Source organism: Schistocerca nitens, chromosome 3 (assembly GCF_023898315.1).
Source record: "Schistocerca nitens isolate TAMUIC-IGC-003100 chromosome 3, iqSchNite1.1, whole genome shotgun sequence".
In the NCBI taxonomy this organism is placed as follows: Eukaryota; Metazoa; Arthropoda; class Insecta; order Orthoptera; family Acrididae; genus Schistocerca; species Schistocerca nitens.
Window position 1 is genome coordinate 310734525 of NC_064616.1, and position 22269 is coordinate 310756793.

A 22269-nucleotide genomic window follows, 5' to 3' on the forward strand; every position below is an offset into this window, starting at 1 on the left:
TGTATAAAAAAATTAAACTCTATATTGCATCTTAGCAAAACATCGACAAAATTTTAGAAAATAATAAAATTTGTGGAAAGTTGCAGGTTTGTTAAAACAGCGACAAAAGATTCTAGCAAATAAAATTAGCTGAAACTTGCTTTTAAGTGACATCAACCTCAACACTGCCCATCGACTCAAAATCACTTCTGATTTCTTCTGACGGCTGGCAGGAGCAGGAGTGACTCTAAGAGTGCCTTCCTGCTCATCTAACACCTCGGTGTTGAATCTGAGTTTGTCATTGGTTGCCCAGTCTTCACCAATGTGGAGCTCCAAAGGCTTTTTGATGTGTTAGAGTTTGGCTTCTGAAAATTCTACACCAGCAGTGATTGATGTTGGGTCATTTCCTTTGCTGAAATTTTTTCCCCTCTTCAGGCTGCTCTTCCCCTATCTAGCTTCAAAGTTGTCGAAGGGCTCTCCATGAACTAGACAAATCTTGTTTTTGCTTTTCATTAACAAAATCCTGTTTTTGCTTTTTGTAGAGATTTTTTTTTTTTAAATCTCGAAATGACAGTTACCAGTAATTTCCCCTAATCCTTCCACTTGTAACATAACAGTTAGTGTCACCACAGTTTCCATTGCATAACATTGCATGAATAATACTTTTCCTGTTCTTACATTTTACATTTCTGTTTTGGAAACATTTCTTTTCCACTCATCAGGATGCCTCTTCCTTTTCTGGGAGGGACTGTCACCCCCCAGTCTCATTCTGGTTGCAACTACAATGATGGGTTTGACTTCTTGCAGAATTTCTACTATTTCAACTACTCCCACTTCATTTGTACCATCTTCTGCATTTAAACCATCCACAAAATCATTTATTTTCTTCAAAACACTCACACAAATACGTCAACAAACATCCAACTGGTCAGTTGAACTGTGTTTCCCAGCGTACGTTTCGTCATTGCACTGGCAGTGAGAGTTTCATTTTTGCGTACCATACGCGTTTTGCCACAGTGCAGCCACCCTAACTCTGAATAAGAAAAATATCCCTTTTAATTGTAACAAACTGAAAGGAAGCTTTGAATGTCTAGATTGGTAAGTCTGATGTCAGTTGGTGCACTTTCCCCAAGACAGGGCACAGCGACTGCCATGCCTGTTGAACCTGGCTATGAAACCTGCAGGCTTGGTTAGAATCTGCATTTATGTTCAAGCATGTCTTTTTCATGGCATTTCTGTGTTTTAGTCCAACCCCTGCACACTTGTGCAGGAATTGTATAAAATTTAATTAGTCCAAATTTGCGGGGGGGATCTACAAAAGATTGCCAGACAATTGAAGGCATTTGTGCAATATCCAGATATTTCACATTTACTTACTTTCGTGTTGGAATGCTTTATTAATCAGCCTTGGCTTTTTCCAACCTTCATTTGGGCCACCAGCACAACATAATAGTTTACTGAACAACCAAACGAGATTTATTACAGTATTTTTTTTTTAATTAAAAAAAAAATTACTAGTCTTGCTTTAGCACCAAATGATTGTTTGTTGAATATGATGTCAAAAAATAAACATGTAACTAGAGAAACAACAATTTTTAGAACTTCACAGGTTACTGAATATAATAAGGAGACTGAGAATTTAAAAAATTTGATACCTTAATAAAAGCGAAAGGTGTGAAGATTAATAATGAGTTCATTATGCTTCTCTTTCTGTCGAGCTGCAGCTAGCATGAGTAACAGATCTGTCACAGACCACCAAATTACAAAATCCCATGTCTGCAGCTGGCACATACTTCTTGGCAAGCTTCATGACATTTTTATGTTTCTCAAATTTAACTGGAAGAGGTACTTTATAAAGTTTTCCTCTGGAAAGTCAACGTAATTGAGTCTTTCTGAATGATGAAATCATGACAGATTAGTTGTGATAATGATGCATTACAGTGAACTACATGCTTATGTGAACTGAAGCACTCAAAAGAAACCGTACTTTGAAACAATAAACCTCTCATTATCAACACTCTTACTGTTAGACTGAAACAGATTTTTCTTCTGTGGAACAAGAAGTCTAAAAATTGATATTGTGTAATATCAAACACAGTCAATTTCTTTGATGTATTTCACATGCCAGAATCTGACTACTGTTTGGCGCAATGATGAAGCAAGCCCTGGACATACCTTGTTCTTGTCCCACACACCCAATGTCGACAAGTCCATTCCCTGTATTATTCTGAATTGTTCCCAGGAACGGCTCCCATTCTAGTACCACACGACAGAGCAATTTTCAAACTATACAATGTAGGCAAATCTAATCTTTGGCCTAAAGTAGACTTATCTGTTTATTGTACCAAATTCCTTCAATTAAAATTCTTCAAAATAGAACCCTTGAGCATTCGTACACTTCTGCTAATGAGTTTTCTGTGCTTGGAAGCCTCCCTATAAGTCCTTTTTCAGAATGTACTTCAAAGCATATTGACACCTTTGACCTCTGCTACAGTTTCAAGGTTTGAGGGCTGTCTTCACTCAGTGGGTCTGCAGCTCATGGTCTAGTGACTAGCATTGCTGCCTCTGGATCATGGGGTCTTGGGTTCGATTCCCGATCAGATTTGGGATTTTCTTCACCCAGGGACTGGGTGCTTGTGTTATCCCCATCATTTCATCATAATTTGGGAAAGTGAATAGACTGGACAGTGAAATGATTGGGAATTTGTGTGGGTACTGATAACTGTGCAGTTACATGCCCCAAAAACCAAATACCACCACCACCACCACCACCACCACCACTACTACTCACGGGAACAGAAAAATTAGTGGTAATATCTGGTCTCACTTGGTCGACTCTTCCCTTCAATCTTTTCAACTCTTACACACAGAAAACACTCATGAAGGTATGTCCTTCAGGAACAAATTTGTGGTAGACCACATCCTTGGAGTCAAAGAAGACAATGAAGATGGGATTGGTCTTTGACATGAGCTTTCTTTTCTTCTTTTTTTTTGGCAAAGGGTTGTTGGTGTGTGTTATCTGGCACTTTTGCACATTGTCTCAGGGTCATACTCTGAAACCCATGTTTCATAACCAATTGTTACAGTGTCCAAAAACTCATAGTCTGTTTGAATGTTCTACAAAAGATCTTTACAAACACACAAATGGGTTTTCCTTCGGTCATCTTCCAAAGCTTTGTGATGACCTTGGCAAAGATTTTCCTCATCTACAAATCCAGGGTAATGATAGTGCAAACAGTCATTTTATCAATTTCTACATGGTATGTGCACATTTGAACACTTAACTCCAAGCCTGAGTACACTGCATCATGCACACATTGTCTTTGTTTCTGCTCAATGATGGGCAAACTGTGCCGGGTTTGTGTTCCACACACTACCAATCATGTTTGGAGCACTTGTGCCATATCAAAACAACCTATTTTGATAGGCTTTCAGTTCCACACATTTTCTGAATCATGGCCAATGTCTCCATAGCCAAATTTTCAAATCCTAAACAGAATATAATGGTGTAGCTCTGTTCGATGGAACATTGCACATTTCATCCTTCCCACACGTCTCAGTAACTTTGAGCACAGATATGAGCATCAGAGCATACACTACATGATCCAAAGTATCCAGACATCTACTAGTGGACATTAATATGTGGTGTGTCCACCCTTCACCTTTAAGCGGGTATTACACGACGATCCACCGCGAACAGTACTGGTCTAGCATGACAGCCATCTAGCAGTAGAACGGGCGAAACTACGAAAATTAGCAGACACATTATCCGTGCGCCAGGATAGAGAGCAGTTCTAAACTCCATCAATCCACGCATGCGCAATAGGCAGTGATAACTTGCGCCAGTGCAGGTTGGGCTACCGCAGTGTTTTCTGCTTGTTATTTACTTACTGCCTGGTGGCTATTAGCTCATTTCAGATTTTTGTCTTGGTGATTTTCCACGTTTCTTTTTTTTTTCAGTAAGTAGGTTTTCATAAATGCAGAGGAAATCCTTTTTTTTTTTTTTTTTTTTTTTTTGCCAGTAGCCTTTCTTTTGGACTATTTGTTTGTCAAAGCATTATTTCTATTGATTACTTCGTATTCTAGAAATGAAATGGAGCAAAGAGGCATGAAGCATCTTAATTCAGGCAGAAAGTGAGGAAAGGTGGACGTGTGACTTGCTGTATCATAATACAATATGTCGGCAATTGTTTGTTTCTGAGTAATATGCATATAACACCACATGGTGATTTTCGATTTGTATCATAATGTCTTAGCTTATGAAAATTCATGTTTGTTTTGATTGCATCTCTTGTTTATTTCAGCATGCCAGAAAAGAGAAACTGGCAGTGATAGGTGACAGTCCATGCAGTTTTGCCCAGTGCAATAGACAAGGACTGAAAACCTCTGAGTAGCACGGGGCGTTTACCAGTATTTTATCAGTAATCTAGGCTGGTATGATCACAAAACATATAAACATATGATTTAATTCTTACTTTCAAGAAGGTGAGATAGCCTCCCTCATGACTGTGTCACACTTTCAGATTCCATCTTTTCTCATAGACAGCAGCTTCTTGAAACAGGCCATGTCCATCCTAATGAAGTTCCAAAATTCTTGCAGATCTTTGGGCCTCAGTTGCTTTCATTAACAGTGAATATAGTCACCTGCCTTTGTCCCTTCCTTTCAGCCAGGGTCGAACCTAACAACGTCTGACTTTACATTTTCATCGCCATTCTACCCTAATCCGAAGATTTACTGTCACTGCCAGAATAGCTCCAAAAACAAGTGCATCCTCCATGTGCAATATGCTGTACAAATGTAAATTTCGCTATACATATACCTGTGTAACCAAGTGCTGTAACATAAAACTGTTGAGTCTGTAACTCAAAACAGTACTAACCTACATAAGAGAAAAACAATTACTTAATAAATAATGGTAAGAAAAAATTTCTAATTAAATAGGAACCTTGAGCTCACAGAAATAGATTGAACGTAAGATGTTCCGGTATATCATACAGTCCCCCTTGAGTTGCGCGCAGTAGAATGAACAACTTTACAAGACATGAGACAGTTCTATTTCCTTTTCGTGCGTATCATCTGCAGCTGCACATGCGTGTTAGGTATATCCTGCGTGGATGGTGTAATAGGTCGGAAGTCAATCAGTCTGTAGTTACAGGTGTGCACGTTAGGAGTGCTGGTGCACAGGTGCACAGTTAAGGTGCATCATGTAATACAGGTTTTATGATGGGCTGAACTCTACTGCAGACACTTTCAGTGAAGTATCTGAATGTCTGTGGAGGAATGGCAGCCCATTCTTCCTCAAGAGCTGACACTGTGGTCTGGACTAAAGTCAACGTTCTAACTAATCCCAAATTTTTTAAATTCTCAGTCTTTTTGGTTCAGGTCAGGACATTGGGCAGGCCATCCCACTTCAGGAATGTTATTGTCCACAAAGTATGACTCACAGATACTGCTTTATGGCAGGGTGCATTGTCATGCAGATACAATCAATCATCATCTCCAAACTGTTCCTGTACTGTACACAGTGCTGTAAAATATCTTCATGTCCTTCCACATTTAGTTTTTTCATAAGTGCAATAAGGGGACCACACCCTAACCATGGAAAATACCCACATATTGTAACACCAACTCCTCTTTACTTCACTGTTGGTATTACACATGATGGCAAGTAATTGTCTCTAGGCATTCAGTAAACCCAATCCCTTCCATCAGATTGCCACACGAGATAGCTCGATCTGTCACTCCAAATCACTTGTTTCCAGTGGTGTCACTCTTTACACCACCTCAAGTGTCATCACTTAGTGTTGACTACAGAAATGCGTGACTTATGAGGAGTTGCTTGACTTTCTTTTTAACTCCATACACGTAGTCATTGTGCTAGCTGGACTGCTAGTTGCACTTTGGAAGTCATTAGTGATTCCTTCCATTGATTTCATGTGATTTTTACGACTATTCTCTGCAATACTTATCGATCCCTATCAGTACACATGATCTGCCTGATCTTAGTTTAGCTGTAGTTTTTCTTTTGCAATTCCATTTCACAATCACATGAGCAACAATCGGGGACTTGGGGAGCTTAAGAAGGGTTGAATGTCACTGACAGATTTGTTACTCAGATGACATCCCAATGACTAGTCCACATCAAAGTCAGCAATGCTCCTGATAGACCCATTCTGCTGCTATTGCTTCTCTACTGACAACACAATACTCCCAGCCTCCTTTTATGTTGGCAGGTCCACCTCTCATGACATCTAGTGGTCAACTATGCATTAAATATGGGTCTCTAGATACTTTTGACCATATAGTGTACGTTACCCAGCTCTGGATGGTGTCATCATCATTGTCGTCATCTAGGGATGAAAAACAATTGAGACAGCACTGCACAGTCAATAGAGAATGCTGTGACTACTCATGCTCACTGGTGGTGCATACGTGTGGCCACAGTAAGAACACTGTTTTGTGTCATATGCCAATTTTCATCATTTCACACCATCCAAAGATGTCCAAAGTAAGTAATTCATCTTATTATTAACTTAATAATCACTTTTTTGTACAAACACACTGTCAAATGTACTTCTCAGTGACTGTACTATTTTGTATGCCAAATGAAATTATTGAGACAGATGTGATGAAAGGACTAAGAAACCATGGACTTAATAGCTGTGAAACTGCATGAGGAAACAGGACAGGTCTGCCAGATATATTATCAAATAAAAAAGTTATCTTAAATTTGGAGAGTTTCAGTTTGTGGTAAGTTCTGGTGTCACTGCTGTGAAATTGTAGGACAAAACACTGATCTGTTTTCTACTTACAACAACCCAGATGTATCTACGGGAAGAAAAATAAAGCATGACTTTCAGATAACTGTGTCCTGTCCTAAATCCAGTGGGTTCAGTTGACAGGTTCAATCAACTATGAGAAAAATACATGATTGGCAGACCTTTAAATGGTGGAATTGTCCTTTTGTGTAATTGACTGCTGGGTTTTCAACCAGAAAAAGAGGGGTTCAGTACCAACTATCTTTTCAGCAGAGAGAGGAGTTTCTTGTGTGTCAGATGATCTCCAGCTAGTGATTGTAGGCAAATTTCTTGTGCACCAGATGATGTCCTGCTAGTCAACACAAGTTTCTTGTGCGCCAGATGATGTCCTGATAGTGAATGTAGGCAAACATGTTCCGAAAGCTCTCTGTGCATGTGCAACAAATTGGAAGACTGGGGGTATGTTCATGGCTTGCTTGGCCTTAGGGATACAGTCTAAATGGAGCACTTCCTTGGAGTGGACCGCACATTCTGTGTGTGAGCATTTTACAAAAACGGTGTTTCATCGACTGTCGCACAGAGGAAATTTTGCAATGATCATGGATTGCATAATTTAGATGATGCTCCTTACACAGAAATGGGTCAAAACATTTGAGGACACTGATTCAGCACTGGCAAAACCAAAATCTGGATGATCACGGTCATCAAGAGCAGCTGAATCCATGAAGAGTGTAAATTGATCTGTTTGTAATGATCCTAACCTCTCCATTCATAAGCATGGAAGTTTCTTAAATGTACATAGCTCATTACTGTAGCAAATTCTGCAGACAGACCTTAAACTGCGCCCTTACAAAATCTAAATAGTGTAAGAATTAAAGCCTCAGGATGCCATACATAGGCTGCAGTTCATTAATGATGTGACTGAGAGCCCTTAATTTAACAAAATCTTGTTTTCTGACAAGGAGCATTTTCACCTGAATGGTCACATAAATAAGCAAAATTTCCACTACTGGAGTGCAACAAATCCCAGACAGCAGCATGAGAAACAATGTCATTTACCAAAAGTTACTATAGTGGCTGCGATATTGGTACGAGGAACAACTGGCCCATACTTCTTTGAGGATGAGAGCAGTTGTGTAGTTACAGTGGATTTGGAATGTTATGCAACAATGTTAAATGAATTTTTGGTGCCTTAACTGCAAAAGTTTCCTGGTTGTAACCAAGGAACATCGTTTCAGCATGACGGAACGACAGAACACATGTGCAATGTGTCTGTACTGCGAGTTCATGAACTTTTCCCTGGTAAATTGATCTCCAGGAGGGCTGACATAAATTGGCCCCCATGCAGTCCAGATTTGAAGTTAAGCTTCGACTAAGTCTATACAGTATACTAAAATGATGATATGAACTGCACAGAAGCTCATAGACAAATGACATCAGGTATATTTTGAAAACAATTTCCCCACCATCAAACCTGGATGGAGCAATCAAATTGCAATGTACAGTCACAACAGAAAAAATTGACATATTCCTTCTTAAATAAACCTTTTAACTTTGAAAGGGATAGTATATCATCAACATACAAGACTTTTAAATTTAATAGAAGCCACAGCTGTGACAGAGGGAGGAAATATTACAAGGCCAGTGGTGACACCTGCAAGATCACATCTTCTCTTAACAGGCTCTCCCTGCTCTGCCCTGAGTAAAAAAAAAAACACCATCGATATGGAATAAGGAATTAAATGGGGAAACATGTATTCTGAGCTAGACTAGTATTCCTGGTTCAAAACTGAAACTGAATCGCCAAACTGCATATTTGTATTACCAGGGACCTCAAAGGGAAGGTGCAGTGGATGAAATGCCATGCAGTTCAGTTAAAAGATGGGTGACAGGTGGTATTCAAGTGTGGACTTGAGAATGTGAGTTACAAGACAGGCCCTGAGAGCAGATGTTAGAGCTGTGCTTTTTTAGAATTTATTTCAGCTAACTCTCATAATTTGTGTGACCACATTTGGCAAAACTACATGGTCGCAGAACATGTCACTACATAATTCACAGAAAGCAGATAAAAATTACAAAACATTACAGTGAAAAGCTCTAAACTAATTTGAAGAACTACTGTACAGAAAAAAAGAAGTGTGCCACAAGGAAGATACGAAAATCTGTAGTTTATCACTTACATTTTTCTCTTCTGCAGGAAGCCTGTTGAAAATGAAACCTGCAAAATAGTGCATAACATTTTGTATGGTGGTTAAGGCCACCCCCCCCCCCCCCCATCTCCTACCTACCTACCTACCTACCTACACACACACACACACACACACACACACACACACACACACACACACACACAGAGAGAGAGAGAGAGAGAGAGAGAGAGAGAGAGAAACTGGCGGGGTTAAAACAGAAATCTGTGCCAACCTGGTGTCAGCCATAAGATCATGATCATATTAAAAGCCTTGCAAGATAGTTGTGTAAATGGGGAATAGTGGTTTTTAATTTCATTAGGCTCTGCTAAATGTTGAAACTTGGCAATTTTATAGGTCAAACAGCATCCACTGGAAATTGCACAAATAATCTGCAAGCCAGAGGTGTGTGGTGTGTGGCAGAGGGTACTGTAATGGGTCAGACACATGCAGCCAGTACAGGAGCCCAGCAACAAAACCAGGCTGCAGCCTGTTAGCCAAAGCCCTGCCAGCTCAACAGCATCAGCAGAATCACCACTTCTGCAGTTGGTGCTTCTGTGTGTTGACAAAAGGGGTGTCATGCAGGCTCTTGCCACATGATTGACTGACCTACTGCTTATGCCACATAAGACCATCGACCCCATTCTCGATGTTTCGACACAGCCTCGATACAGGTCCTTCCACAATTGTCAGCATGTGGAAACAGGATTTAAACCATCAGGGGCCAGTCTTTCAGGGTGTCATCAGAGCTAGGCTGCCTGATGATGCACAGCATGTGTCAGCTGTTGTATCTATGACACTGCCTCCGTCGGTCCGCAAACCAACAACCACCACCTGAGTGTCCAACCTGGGCTCATAGCCACTGCCTCACTGCCGTGCCCCTACCCAGCAGCCATGAGACATCATGCTAAGGTAGCCGCGCTACCACTACCATCCACAGTGAACACCTGCATCAACACACCTGCACTGACATGCTGTGGTCTGAGGATCACCTTCTTTTGACTGCAGTCCATCTGTTTCAGATGTGCTAAGCAATGTCTGTTCATGTCCATCAATAAACTGTTCTTTCAGCTGATTGGCTGCCTTCTTCACCCGGTCCATCACCAACCTGCAGCAGAGAACCACATGCCCATCCCTACCCTACAGTACACCTTTTACAATATTGGTGTCAAAATATCTGCTGGAGCTGGAAATGGTCATCAAACTAAACCTTGAAGAGAAGGAGATTTTTCCTCTTTCTCTCTCTCTCTTTTTGTGGGGAGGAGGCTGTCTTGTTGTGTTTGTCGTTTCCTTTCTACTTGGGTACATTATATGCTTGTAGTGGTAGTGCTGACTGAAATGGCTGTCACTGAGAAAACAACACCAAGGAGAGAATTCAGCATCTACTAAATGAGGCAGCTAAGGTTAGAGTTGACAATGGAGCTTTGAGTAAGGAAGCGAATCTTTTGAAAGGTGAAAGAAGGGAACGGTCACCCTTGAGCACATCTTCACCTATCATTGATGCTGCTGTGGCCTAATTGGTGGCACTGTTTTCTGGTAAATATGGGGAAGTTATTTTTATCTTCATGAATAGTTTGCATACAGCTGTGAAGTTAGGGAATTGGAGTGATGAGCAATTGTTAAGTGTAGCTCATTTAAACTTGGCAGGGGATACCAGGAAGTATGTGATGTTCAATGAGAAACTGCAGAATGCTCAATCCTTCACAGACGTTCATGAAGAGTTACTGATCATTACAGGAAGAAGAATACCTTGCTGTATTATCATGAAAAACTTACTGGTGTGTTGCAGAAGCAAGGAGAATCAATAGACAGTTTTTTGGACATATGAATTAATGAATGATGCTCATGTCAATTGAGGGATTTTGCAGAAGGCTGAACAAAGGATGCTTGATGCATTTTTGTGGGGCCTGCCAACTGAAATGTTACCGAAAGTACACATGGAGTTCCCAACAACCCTGAATGAACCAGTGGCAAATGCAGTAGCTTTCAGTGAAATTGATTCTGTGATTAGACCAAGGGAGAAACTGGTAGTGTTTAATGTGGACACTGTATGTCAATGGTGTGGTGCTATGGACCACATTCAATGTTTCTGTAAATTGCTACATCAGAGGTTCAGGCAAGTGGGGTACTCTGTTCAAAAATGTCCACAGGCACATAGACGGTGGAATCATTGTAACACTCACGATCCTGCATTAAACGGTACAGGGAGCGGTGTGGCCACTTTGCAAGGCTCCCAGATCAAACTATGGGACACTCTGGTGCAAAACCAGTGGCAGACATTTGCCTATTCAGATAAATACTGAAGCACCAAAGAAACTGGTTTAGGCACGCATATTCAAATATAGAGCTATTTAAACAGACAGAATATGATGCTGTGGTCGGTAATGCCTATATAAGACAATAAGTGTCTGGTGCAGTTGTTTGATCAGTAACTGCTGCTACAGTGGTAGGTTATCAAGATTTAAGTGAGTTTGAACATGGTGTTATAGTCAGTGCATGAGTGAAGGGACACAACATCTCTGAGGTAGCAATGAAGTGGGGATTTTCCCCTATGACCATTTCACGAGTGTACCATGAATATCACGAATCCAGTACAACATCAAATTTCTGGTATTGCTGTCCCCGGAAAAAGATCTTGCAAGAATGGGACAAACAACAACTGAAGAGAATTTTTCAATGTGATGGAAGTGCAACCCTTCTGCAAATTGTTGAAGATTTCAATGCTGGGCCATCAAAAAGTGTCAGCGTGTGAACCATTCAACAAAATATCATCGATATGGGCTTTCAGAGCGAAAGGTCCACTCATGTACCCTTGATGACTGCACAACACAAAGCTTTAAGCTTCGTCTGTGCCCCTCAAGACTGACATTGGACTGTTGATGACTGCAAACATGTTGCTTGGTTGCATGAATTTTGTTTCGAATTGTATTGAGCGGATGGACGTGTATGGGTATGGAGACACCCTCATGAACCCATGGACCCTGCATGTCAGCAGGGGACTGTTCAGGCTGGTGGAAGCTCTGTAATGGTGTGGGGCATGTGCAGTTGGAGTGATATGGGACCCTTGATATGTCTAGATACCACTCTGACAGGTGACACATATGTAAGCATCCTGTCTGATCACCTGCATCCATTCATGTCCATCGTGCATTCCAACAGACCTGGGAAATTCCAGCACGACAATGCAAAACCTCAAATGTCTAGAATTGCTATAGAGTGGCTCCAGGATCACTCTTTTGAGTTTAAACACTTCTGCTGACCACCAAACTCCCCAGACATGAACATTATAGCATATCTGGGATGCCTTGCAACGTGCTGTTAAGAAGAGATCTCCACCCCCTTGAAATCTTACGAATTTATGGACAGTCCTGCAGGATTCATGATGTCAGTTCCCGCCAGCATTACTTCAGACATTAGTTGACTTCATGCCACATTGTGTTGTGGCACTTCAGCATGCTCACGCGGGCCCCACACGATATTAGGCAGTTGTACCAGTTTCTTTGGCTCTTCAGTGAGTTAAGAGAAGGTCGTGTAAGTTGTTGTTGGATATACGATCATAGGCATCCATGGCTAGCCAGAATATACTGAGTATAGTGGATTTGAGCCCACCACACTGTAGGTTAAGTGATGGGGTTGGTAAAAGTATGAATCCTCTTGGTTCCACTTCATTAGGCTTCTGCATGGGAGGGAGGGACTTCCAAAGATGAGTGGAAGTTCTGCCTTCCATGGGCATTAGCTATGGTATCGTTCTAGATCTGGACTTTCTGATTAAACATCACATTAAAGTCAATCTGCAGCAGTGCATGGTAGAGTTGGATGGGACATCATTGTGTATCAGCTCTACAGCTGAAAGAGTGGAACTGTTGCAAGGAACACCCAAGATGTCAGGTAAGTCGGTTAAACTGTGTACACAGTCTCTTAGACTCAACTTGCAGGATACAATACCAAAAAATGGATGAATGTAGAAGCTGATCTGCCAATTAATACTGCATGCATGGTAGAGCCCTTGCCAGGGAAAGAGGTACTGGATTGGGTGCAATGTTTTATGTTGTCACGTAGTACCAATCAGTGTAGATAATTTTGGTTCAGAGGAGGTGAGGCTGTCAAAAGAACCACTGTTAGATAACTTAGACATTTTAGGGGATGAATTAGAAAGAGATACCAAACCAGAGTACCAGATGCTAGGACCGTCTATCAATTTAACTGCACGGAAAAAGTGTCGCATCTGAAAGGATGTGATAAGAGTAGATACGTAGAAGATATTAAAATAATATGGAAGATTATTTAAACTGCCTGGAGCACTATTAGCTACTCCACCGAAACAACATGGAATTCCCAAAGGGAATGAGCCTCCTGTACACAAGAAGCCATACTGTGTCCCCACTTTTGAAACCAGTAATGGAGAGTTCACAGACCAACAACTTCAGGATGGAACAATAGAAGAAACAAGCCATCACATGATAAAAACATTTACAGGTTATCCTGCAATTACAGATTTCTAAATCAGTGAACATACCCCACGCCTAATATCAAAGAGACAGTAGACAATCTGGGGCAATGCTGTTACTCCACCACTTTAGATTTATGCAGTGGCTATCACCAGCTAGAACTAGCATCAGAAGACCAGCCTTAAGACAGAATTTTCAGCCCTATTTGGACACTTCCAGTATCATTGGATGCCTTTCGGTCTGAAAAATTCAATGGCTACTTTCCATCACTTATTAGTTGGAGTTCAATGGGGACTGAAACAACAGTAATGCCTAGTTCATCCAGATGACATAATAGTATACTTCAAGGACATGCAGGAGCACATGGTTCATCTGCAGGAAGTTTTTGAATGGTTGTGTGTAGCACAGCTGGCCCTCAGCTTAGAAAAATGTCACTCTGCACAGCTGGAGGTCCGCTATTTAGGTCACATTAGTGGCCAGAATGGAGTACAAACTGATTCATGATTTATGCAAGTTGTAAAAGATTTTCCAATGCCTAGCACAGTAAAAGAAGTAAAATCATATCTCATGATCAAGAATTTCTGTAAAAAATACATACCAGTATTTGCAGAGGTAGCAACATCCCTTACCCATATTTTTTAAAAAAAGCATTTCAACAGTTAAAGGAATTCTCATTTTTCCAGACTATTGAAAACAGTTTATCTTGTCTTATGATTTGATCAACCATGATTTTAACTGTGTTCTGAGCCAAGAGATAGACGGGAGGGAACACTCCATAGCCTATGCTTCCAGGTAACTGAATAAAGCAGAAAAAAGCTATTCAAGTACAGATAAGGAAGTGTTGGCACTACTGTTTCATATCACATATTTTCGCTTCTGTTTGTATGGGAAGTGTTTCAGTGTCAAGACACACCACACTAAACTAAACTAACCCACTGAGGGGAAGACTCACAGTAATGCTGATGGATTAAGCCACATAGTATGCACTGTAAAATGCATTGGAATAAGCACAGAAGAGTGGCACAGAGCTCAGGCCACTGACCTCAACTGTGAAACATACACAGTTCGGCTCTGAGGAAGGAGTGCTTTACAAGCAAACACAATGCAGCCACTGCATCATTGTGCCACTCTGCTTCTGGGATGAAGTATTGTGGCAAGCTTGTGATTCCCTCTTAGGTAAGGACCAGTGGATGATGAGCCATGGAACGCTATGTTGCAGAAAATTACTGGTGGCCACAGAAGAAACAATACATTGAGTACTACATAAAAAAATGCATCCCTTATGCTCAAACAGCTGATCTGAGTTGTCAGTGAATACCATTGCAAAGATTGTCTAAATCTGAGAAATCATCTCAAATGATTGGCTTTGCTGTGCTAGGCCCTTTTGCACAAACACTAGCAGGAAACTGATATGCATTAATTATCATTGACCATTTCTCATGTTACTTGGTCATGATTGTCATACCAGATCATCAAGCAGACACAGTGGCTCATGCTTTTGTTAACTGTTGGCTATCGAAATTCAGCACACCAGAAGCAAAAATAACAGACACTTTACGTCTGAATTGTTTATTGCATATTAAAAAGTTATCAATTGATGCCCTTCACCTGCAAGCAAACAGTAGAACAAAGACAGTTCATAGGTCAATGAGTAAAATGTTAAGTTAGTGAACAGTAGCCACAATAATTGGGACACTGTATTGCAGTATGTCATAAGTGCATACAATTAAAAAATCCATGAAAACATGGGTCTTTTGCCCTACTAGGTTGTTTCTGGTCGAAAACTGTCCTCACCATCTGAATTATGTCCACCTACTCCAGGGGAGACTTCTGTTCAAAGGGATATGGCATCAGGAGGAAAGAATTAACACAAAGGCTCTAGAAAGACAACAAAACACTTACACAAAAAATGGAAGTGGATTATACTATCTAATCCAAACATTCTGAAGAGAAATAAAAAAAGTCCATTCCACAGTACCAAGAACCATATCAGGTACTTGAAACAACATCCCCAGTTAATGTTAAAATACAACTTCTGACCCGAACCACACAATTGTTCTTATAAGAAGGATTCAACCATTTTAAGATGAAATGAAAGCACTGCCTCAATTGCTGGCAGCTCCTTTTGAAGAGAGAAGGGACTTGGGTAGACTGTTCCAGCACACCCATACACCTTAAGAACATGAGGTGGCCTTAAGAGCTGAATGCTTTTATTTGCTTGTTGGTTATTAGGTAATAAGTTATGTCTATGTCTGTGTTACTTCTGTGAGAAAGGTTCATGGGGAATATTTATATATAGGTACCAGATAAAGAAAATTATTAATAGAACATTAGTGTGTCTAATTTAAATTGATGTTTGTTTTATATGTAGTTGGTATAGAGCAGATAAGCAGACAGGAAGTGACTTTCGTTGAAAGTGAGAATGAGTCATTATATGTTTGATGCACCTTTGTGTTTCTCTTAACGGTTGAAGATAATTTATAATGGATGTTTCATAGGGCAATTTAGTCTGTAAAGATGTTGAATTTGAGGATGCTTCTCAAACCTGAGTGGGACAAGCAAGCTGACAGGGAACTTTCTCTTCCCACAGGGTGCAGACTGGACCTAACGCAGTATCCCGAGAAACCATATGGAAATTTGTACATTTGAGGGTACATGAAATACTATTGATATCACCCAATAGAAGGTCTCATCTTCTACTCACCTCTGCAGAACTACTCAGTGCAGAAGCGCGCAACAGTTTGCCCCAAAAAGCGAATACATACTGTACCTGAGTCATGTGAATGTACTCTGTTTCACTCTGAGAAGCCTGTGACCAAATGTCCCGCGGAAGTCATTACAAGTGAAACCAGTTTTTTCCATAAGATAGAGCCACATTTGCTGCACTCATAGTGAAACTGATAGTAGTCATTGCCACCTGCTACGGCCAAGGACATTTCAGCAGTGTCCAACACAAACAGCTACAAGGTCAGGGACAGCTAATGAATGGTACTCAATGTGACATTTCAGGTCCCAGTTTCCAGTTACCTGCCACCATTACCAGAATCACAACTCTAAACGCCAGCTACTTGTTAATTTACCTACCACATCCACCTTTCGAAATCCTGTCCAGGTTTCCTGGCTTTCCTAAATGCCATGTCAGACCCAACTCTTCGAGCTACCCTGAAGCAGATGATAGTGGCACGAAATGGTCGTATGATGATAGAACATATACACCATCATGTGAAAAAACATTGCACGAAACGACACTGATGACTCATAACCCTTGGGACTAGCACATGAGCCATTTATACTTTGTGCTATCATCTCAAATGCAGAGTTGCCCTAATCCCACCCTCACCTTCCTTCAACCTGCTGATCCACAATAGTCATGACAGCACCAACGAAGTGGTGACTCAACCAGTGACAAATAATAAGTTGTGAGAAAAAAGCAAAGAGGGGCACAGAAACTCAATGCTTAAGTATCACACGGGTGAGATACCGTATCTAAAGTAAAATAAAAATGAAATGCCATAGTCTTATCCGAACAATGAAGAAACATTCATAGACACTAATGTGTGTCTGTTACAGTCATACCAACAAAACAGGAACTTGGAGGGCCAGATTAATCTATGGAGGGAAGAAATGTAATGGCTCAGACACCAGCTGCCAGGACAGCAGCCCAGCAATGAAACCAGGCTGCAGCCAATTGGTCAACATCCTGTCAGCTCAGCAGCATCAGTAGAGACACCACTTTCATACTAGGTGTTTCTGTGTGTCAACAAGCGGGACTTCACAAGGGCTCCTGCTGCACGACAGTCGACCTAACAGTTATGCTATGCCAGACCATCAAACCCACTCCAGATATTTTGATGTGGCCTTGATACAGGGTCCTTCTGCAATTGTCAGTACACAGAAAGGGGATTTAAAACATCAGCACCAGCCCATCACGGTGTCAACACAGCTGAGCTATCTGATGATTCACAACCTGTGTAAGTTGTCCTGCATCCACTACACCGCCTCCACCAGGCCGCGAATCAATGGCCACCACATGAGTGTTCAATGTGGGTACACAGATGTTACCTCACTGCTGCACCACTACCCAGAAGCCATCAGCTGCCCTCTGCCATCTGCTGGGGTAGCCAGACCATCACTACTGTCCACGCGGAACACCTGCATGAGCATGTCTTTACAAGTGTGCAAGGATTTGAGGATCACCCCCTATCATCTGCAGTCTGTCTGTTTTAGGAAGTGCTGAAACATGTCTACTCATGTCATGCAATAAAGTGTTCTATCAACTAATTGGGTGCCTTCTTTGCACACTCCATCATCAACCTCCAGCAGTACACCCATTACAGTACTCTCTGTAGCATGTTACTCATCCACTTTCCTGTTCCAGTCACAAATGGTCTGCAGAAAGGACAATTGTTGTTTAAGCCTCTGTGTGAGCTCTAAACTCTCTAATTTTACCTTCATGGCCTTTTCATGTGATAAAAGTGACACAGTCATTGACTCTTCAAGTAATGTACACTCTCAGAATTTTAAGCACTTAATCTGTCTTGCAATGCGTGATAAGTGTGGATGTTGCTGAAGGATAGTCAAAGAGGGAGTGGTATGTGTAGAGTGTGGTATGGAATTTCACTAGGGTGATTGTAGTGGAGAACTGAATGGGGATCTCAATGAGGCTCTCCCATGGAACTGTAGGCTCTGCAAAAAAGACAAGAGAATCGCTGAAGAGGAGGCAAAGATTTGTACCCTTCAGGCTGAATCAGATCACGTGACATTGGAACTAGATAGATAGAAGAGGAGGGGGGGGGGGGGAGGTTGTGGGAACTGGGTACAGGTAACAAGCAATGGGCAAAACAGCTCATCAATTTCTTCTACATGCGAGCTGTCAATATCGAATAAATTTGGCTTGTTACCTGAAGTGGGAGGGGAAGAGCCTCATAGTGCTGTAGGTTACAGTAGGGTGCAGCAGGCTTCTAGCCAAGAAACTCAGTGTAGGTCAGTACCAAAAAAGAGTAGAATGAAAAGAGTCTTGCTGCTAAGTAGCAGCCATGAGAGGGCTGTAGGACACGTGGTATAGGAAAAGTCGAGAGCAGTGTACCAGGTCACAAGTATTGTGAAGCCAAGTACTAGCCTCAGCCAGGTGACAGAGAACATAGGAAAATTGTGCACAAGTCTTGGCAAAGAGGATCAGGCTATTATAGTAGGTGAGGCAGACTGCACAGTTCGTCAGGCTAAATGACATAGTGCCTTACAGTGTGGATACACCTCAGTGGAAGAATGTTAGAATCATTAACGACTACAGGGCATATGTTTTTAAGAGTACTTTACAAGAAACAACCTGGGATGAAACTTATAAAGAACCAAATGCCAATATAAAATTTAATCTATTCCATGATAACTTCATATCAGTATTTGAAAATAGCTTTCTGCGTAAGCTAATCAGAAGGGACATTAAACAGCCATGTAAAAAACCATGGATCACTAAGAGGATTAAAGTATCTTGTGATAGGAAAAGGGAAATGTATCTCTTGGCAAGAACAAGTAGAGACCCTGCAGTAGTTGTGCATTACAAAAACTACTCAAAATTACTAAGAAAGGTTATTAAAAAATTGAGAAACATGCACATAATGTCAGAAATCAGTATGTCTGACAACAGTGTTAAGGCAATAGAGAAGAAAGAGACAGGACAACCAACCACAAAAGAGGATAACATTACTACTGAATTGAATGGAAGGGTTATAAACAATAAGTCACAGGTAGCAAATGTATTTAATAATAATTTCTTAAACACAGTAGAAAGCACAGGGACCAACAGTTCAAGAGAAAGATTACAGCAATATGTTGAAGAAGTAACTCACATAAAATTTCATCATATGAATGTACCACCAACTTCAACTTCTGAACTTAAGAGGGTCATACATTCTCTCAAGAATAAAAGCTCTTCTGGTTTTGATGATGTTCCCAATAGAGTACTAAAGATTTGTTCCCATAAAGTAAGTCCAGCATTGTCTGAAATATGCAGTGCATCACTAACTCATGGCATTTTTCCACAGAGACTAAAATATGGCATTATTAAAGCCCTCTTTAAGAAAGGTGATAAGAGAGACGTCAGGAACTACCGACCTATTTCACTGTTGACATCATTTTCCAAAATTTTTGAGAAGGTCATGTATTTTAGAATAGTATCTCACCTAGGCAACAACAATATCCTCAGCAAATCATGGTTTGGGTTTCAGAAGGGTTGCTCTACTGAGAAGCAGATATTACAAGAATTAAATAAAATGACGTGAGTCCTTTATACACTCCTGGAAATTGAAATAAGAACACCGTGAATTCATTGTCCCAGGAAGGGGAAACTTTATTGACACATTCCTGGGGTCAGATACATCACATGATCACACTGACAGAACCACAGGCACATAGACACAGGCAACAGAGCATGCACAATGTCGGCACTAGTACAGTGTATATCCACCTTTCGCAGCAATGCAGGCTGCTATTCTCCCATGGAGACGATCGTAGAGATGCTGGACGTAGTCCTGTGGAACGGCTTGCCATGCCATTTCCACCTGGCGCCTCAGTTGGACCAGCGTTCGTGCTGGACGTGCAGACCGCGTGAGACGACGCTTCATCCAGTCCCAAACATGCTCAATGGGGGACAGATCCGGAGATCTTGCTGGCCAGGGTAGTTGACTTACACCTTCTAGAGCACGTTGGGTGGCACGGGATACATGCGGACGTGCATTGTCCTGTTGGAACAGCAAGTTCCCTTGCCGGTCTAGGAATGATAGAACGATGGGTTCGATGACGGTTTGGATGTACCGTGCACTATTCAGTGTCCCCTCGACGATCACCAGTGGTGTACGGCCAGTGTAGGAGATCGCTCCCCACACCATGATGCCGGGTGTTGGCCCTGTGTGCCTCGGTCGTATGCAGTCCTGATTGTGGCGCTCACCTGCACGGCGCCAAACACGCATACGACCATCATTGGCACCAAGGCAGAAGCGACTCTCATCGCTGAAGACGACACGTCTCCATTCGTTCCACATTCACGCCTGTCGCGACACCACTGGAGGCGGGCTGCACGATGTTGGGGCGTGAGCGGAAGACGGCCTAACGGTGTGCGGGACCGTAGCCCAGCTTCATGGAGAAGGTTGCGAATGGTCCTCGCCGATACCCCAGGAGCAACAGTGTCCCTAATTTGCTGGGAAGTGGCGGTGCGGTCCCCTACGGCACTGCGTAGGATCCTACGGTCTTGGCGTGCATCCGTGCGTCGCTGCGGTCCGGTCCCAGGTCGACGGGCACGTGCACCTTCCGCCGACCGCTGGCGACAACATCGATGTACTGTGGAGACCTCACGCCCCACGTGTTGAGCAATTCGGCGGTACGTCCACCCGGCCTCCCGCATGCCCACAATACGCCCTCGCTCAAAGTCCGTCAACTGCACATACGGTTCACGTCCACGCTGTCGCGGCATGCTACCAGTGTTAAAGACTGCGATGGAGCTCCATATGCCACGGCAAACTGGCTGACACTGACGGCGGCGGTGCACAAATGCTGCGCAGCTAGCGCCATTCGACGGCCAACACCGCGGTTCCTGGTGTGTCCGCTGTGCCGTGCGTGTGATCATTGCTTGTACAGCCCTCTCGCAGTGTCCGGAGCAAGTATGGTGGGTCTGACACACCGGTGTCAATGTGTTCTTTTTTCCATTTCCAGGAGTGTATATGAGTCAGTTTTTCCAATATATGGATGTAAACGAGTTGCTAGATATCTTGCTATTTCATACGTAGGAGAATTGATAGCACTAACAATCGGTCTCAGAGGAAGGTCCCTCTTATGTACTTTGGGTAGGCCATAGAGTCTAGGACACATAGCTTCAGTCTTCAATAAAGCTCTTTTTTCTTCTTTTTGAATAGAAGTGGCCGATTTTATCAGATTATTTGTTTTCCATAGTACGCTGGCTGTAGGATCTTTCTTAAGTTTTTTGTATTGTCCTGATGTTAAAAGATTCAAAATTTTGCTTCGATAATCTTCTGTATTTAAAACGACAGTAGCATTCCCTTTATCAGCAGGAACAATCACTATGTCTTCATCTGCATTTAAATCTCTCAGAGCCTTTCTTTCGCCATTGGTCCTCAACAGGATATTACTGCAAATGTAGAAGCAGGTATACGTACTCTCCCCAAAGAAACTGCAAATGCAATCCGGATCGAAACCACCAGAATATTATGCCGCAGTAAACCTCTGGAAAGTAATTTAACCTCTATCAGCCAGTGGCGTATATAATATTCCGTGTACATGTGGAAAAGTTTATATTGGAACAACAAAAAGAAGCATAAATACACGGTTAAAAGAACACAGAAGTCTTTGCCGATTAGGAAAAACAGATAAATCGGCTGTAGCAGAACACGCTTTTCAGTCAGGAAATCATCAAGTGAGGTTTTCCGAAACACAAATTTTATCTACGACGACGAACTATTACCCACGGCTTTGTAGAGAAGCAACTGAAATATATAAACATAGGGATAATTTTAATCGGAAAGAAGAGACCATGAAACTTAGTGATATTTGGACAGTAGCACTACAGAATTGCTAGACAGTTTTATCCGTGACGAGATTACGATCGATAGTTAAGTTTTACCTCTGACAAAGATTATCTCTGCATATCACGTGTAACTCTGGTCACGCCCACTTTCTACGATATATAAGTCGCTCTCAGATGTCTGACCTGTCAGTCGGCAAGACTCACCGGAGGAGAAACACCCCTCTGAAGATGTCCAGCGCAGCTCTGGACGAAACGTTAGGAGCTGAAGAGTTTCATGGACCACGACCTTACATCCCGGAAGGTTTACCAGAAGATACATCACATTCAGTTCTGCACCTCTAGGGGTACTGCACCAGTGATAAGT

General features: G+C 41.9%; 1 protein-coding gene across 1 annotated transcript in view; it reads right to left on the reverse strand.

The window, feature by feature from the left end:
* The window catches only part of LOC126248282 (apoptotic protease-activating factor 1-like), a 274185-nt gene that overhangs the window by 43684 nt on the left and 208232 nt on the right, over nt 1-22269 (reverse strand). The window lies entirely within an intron of this gene.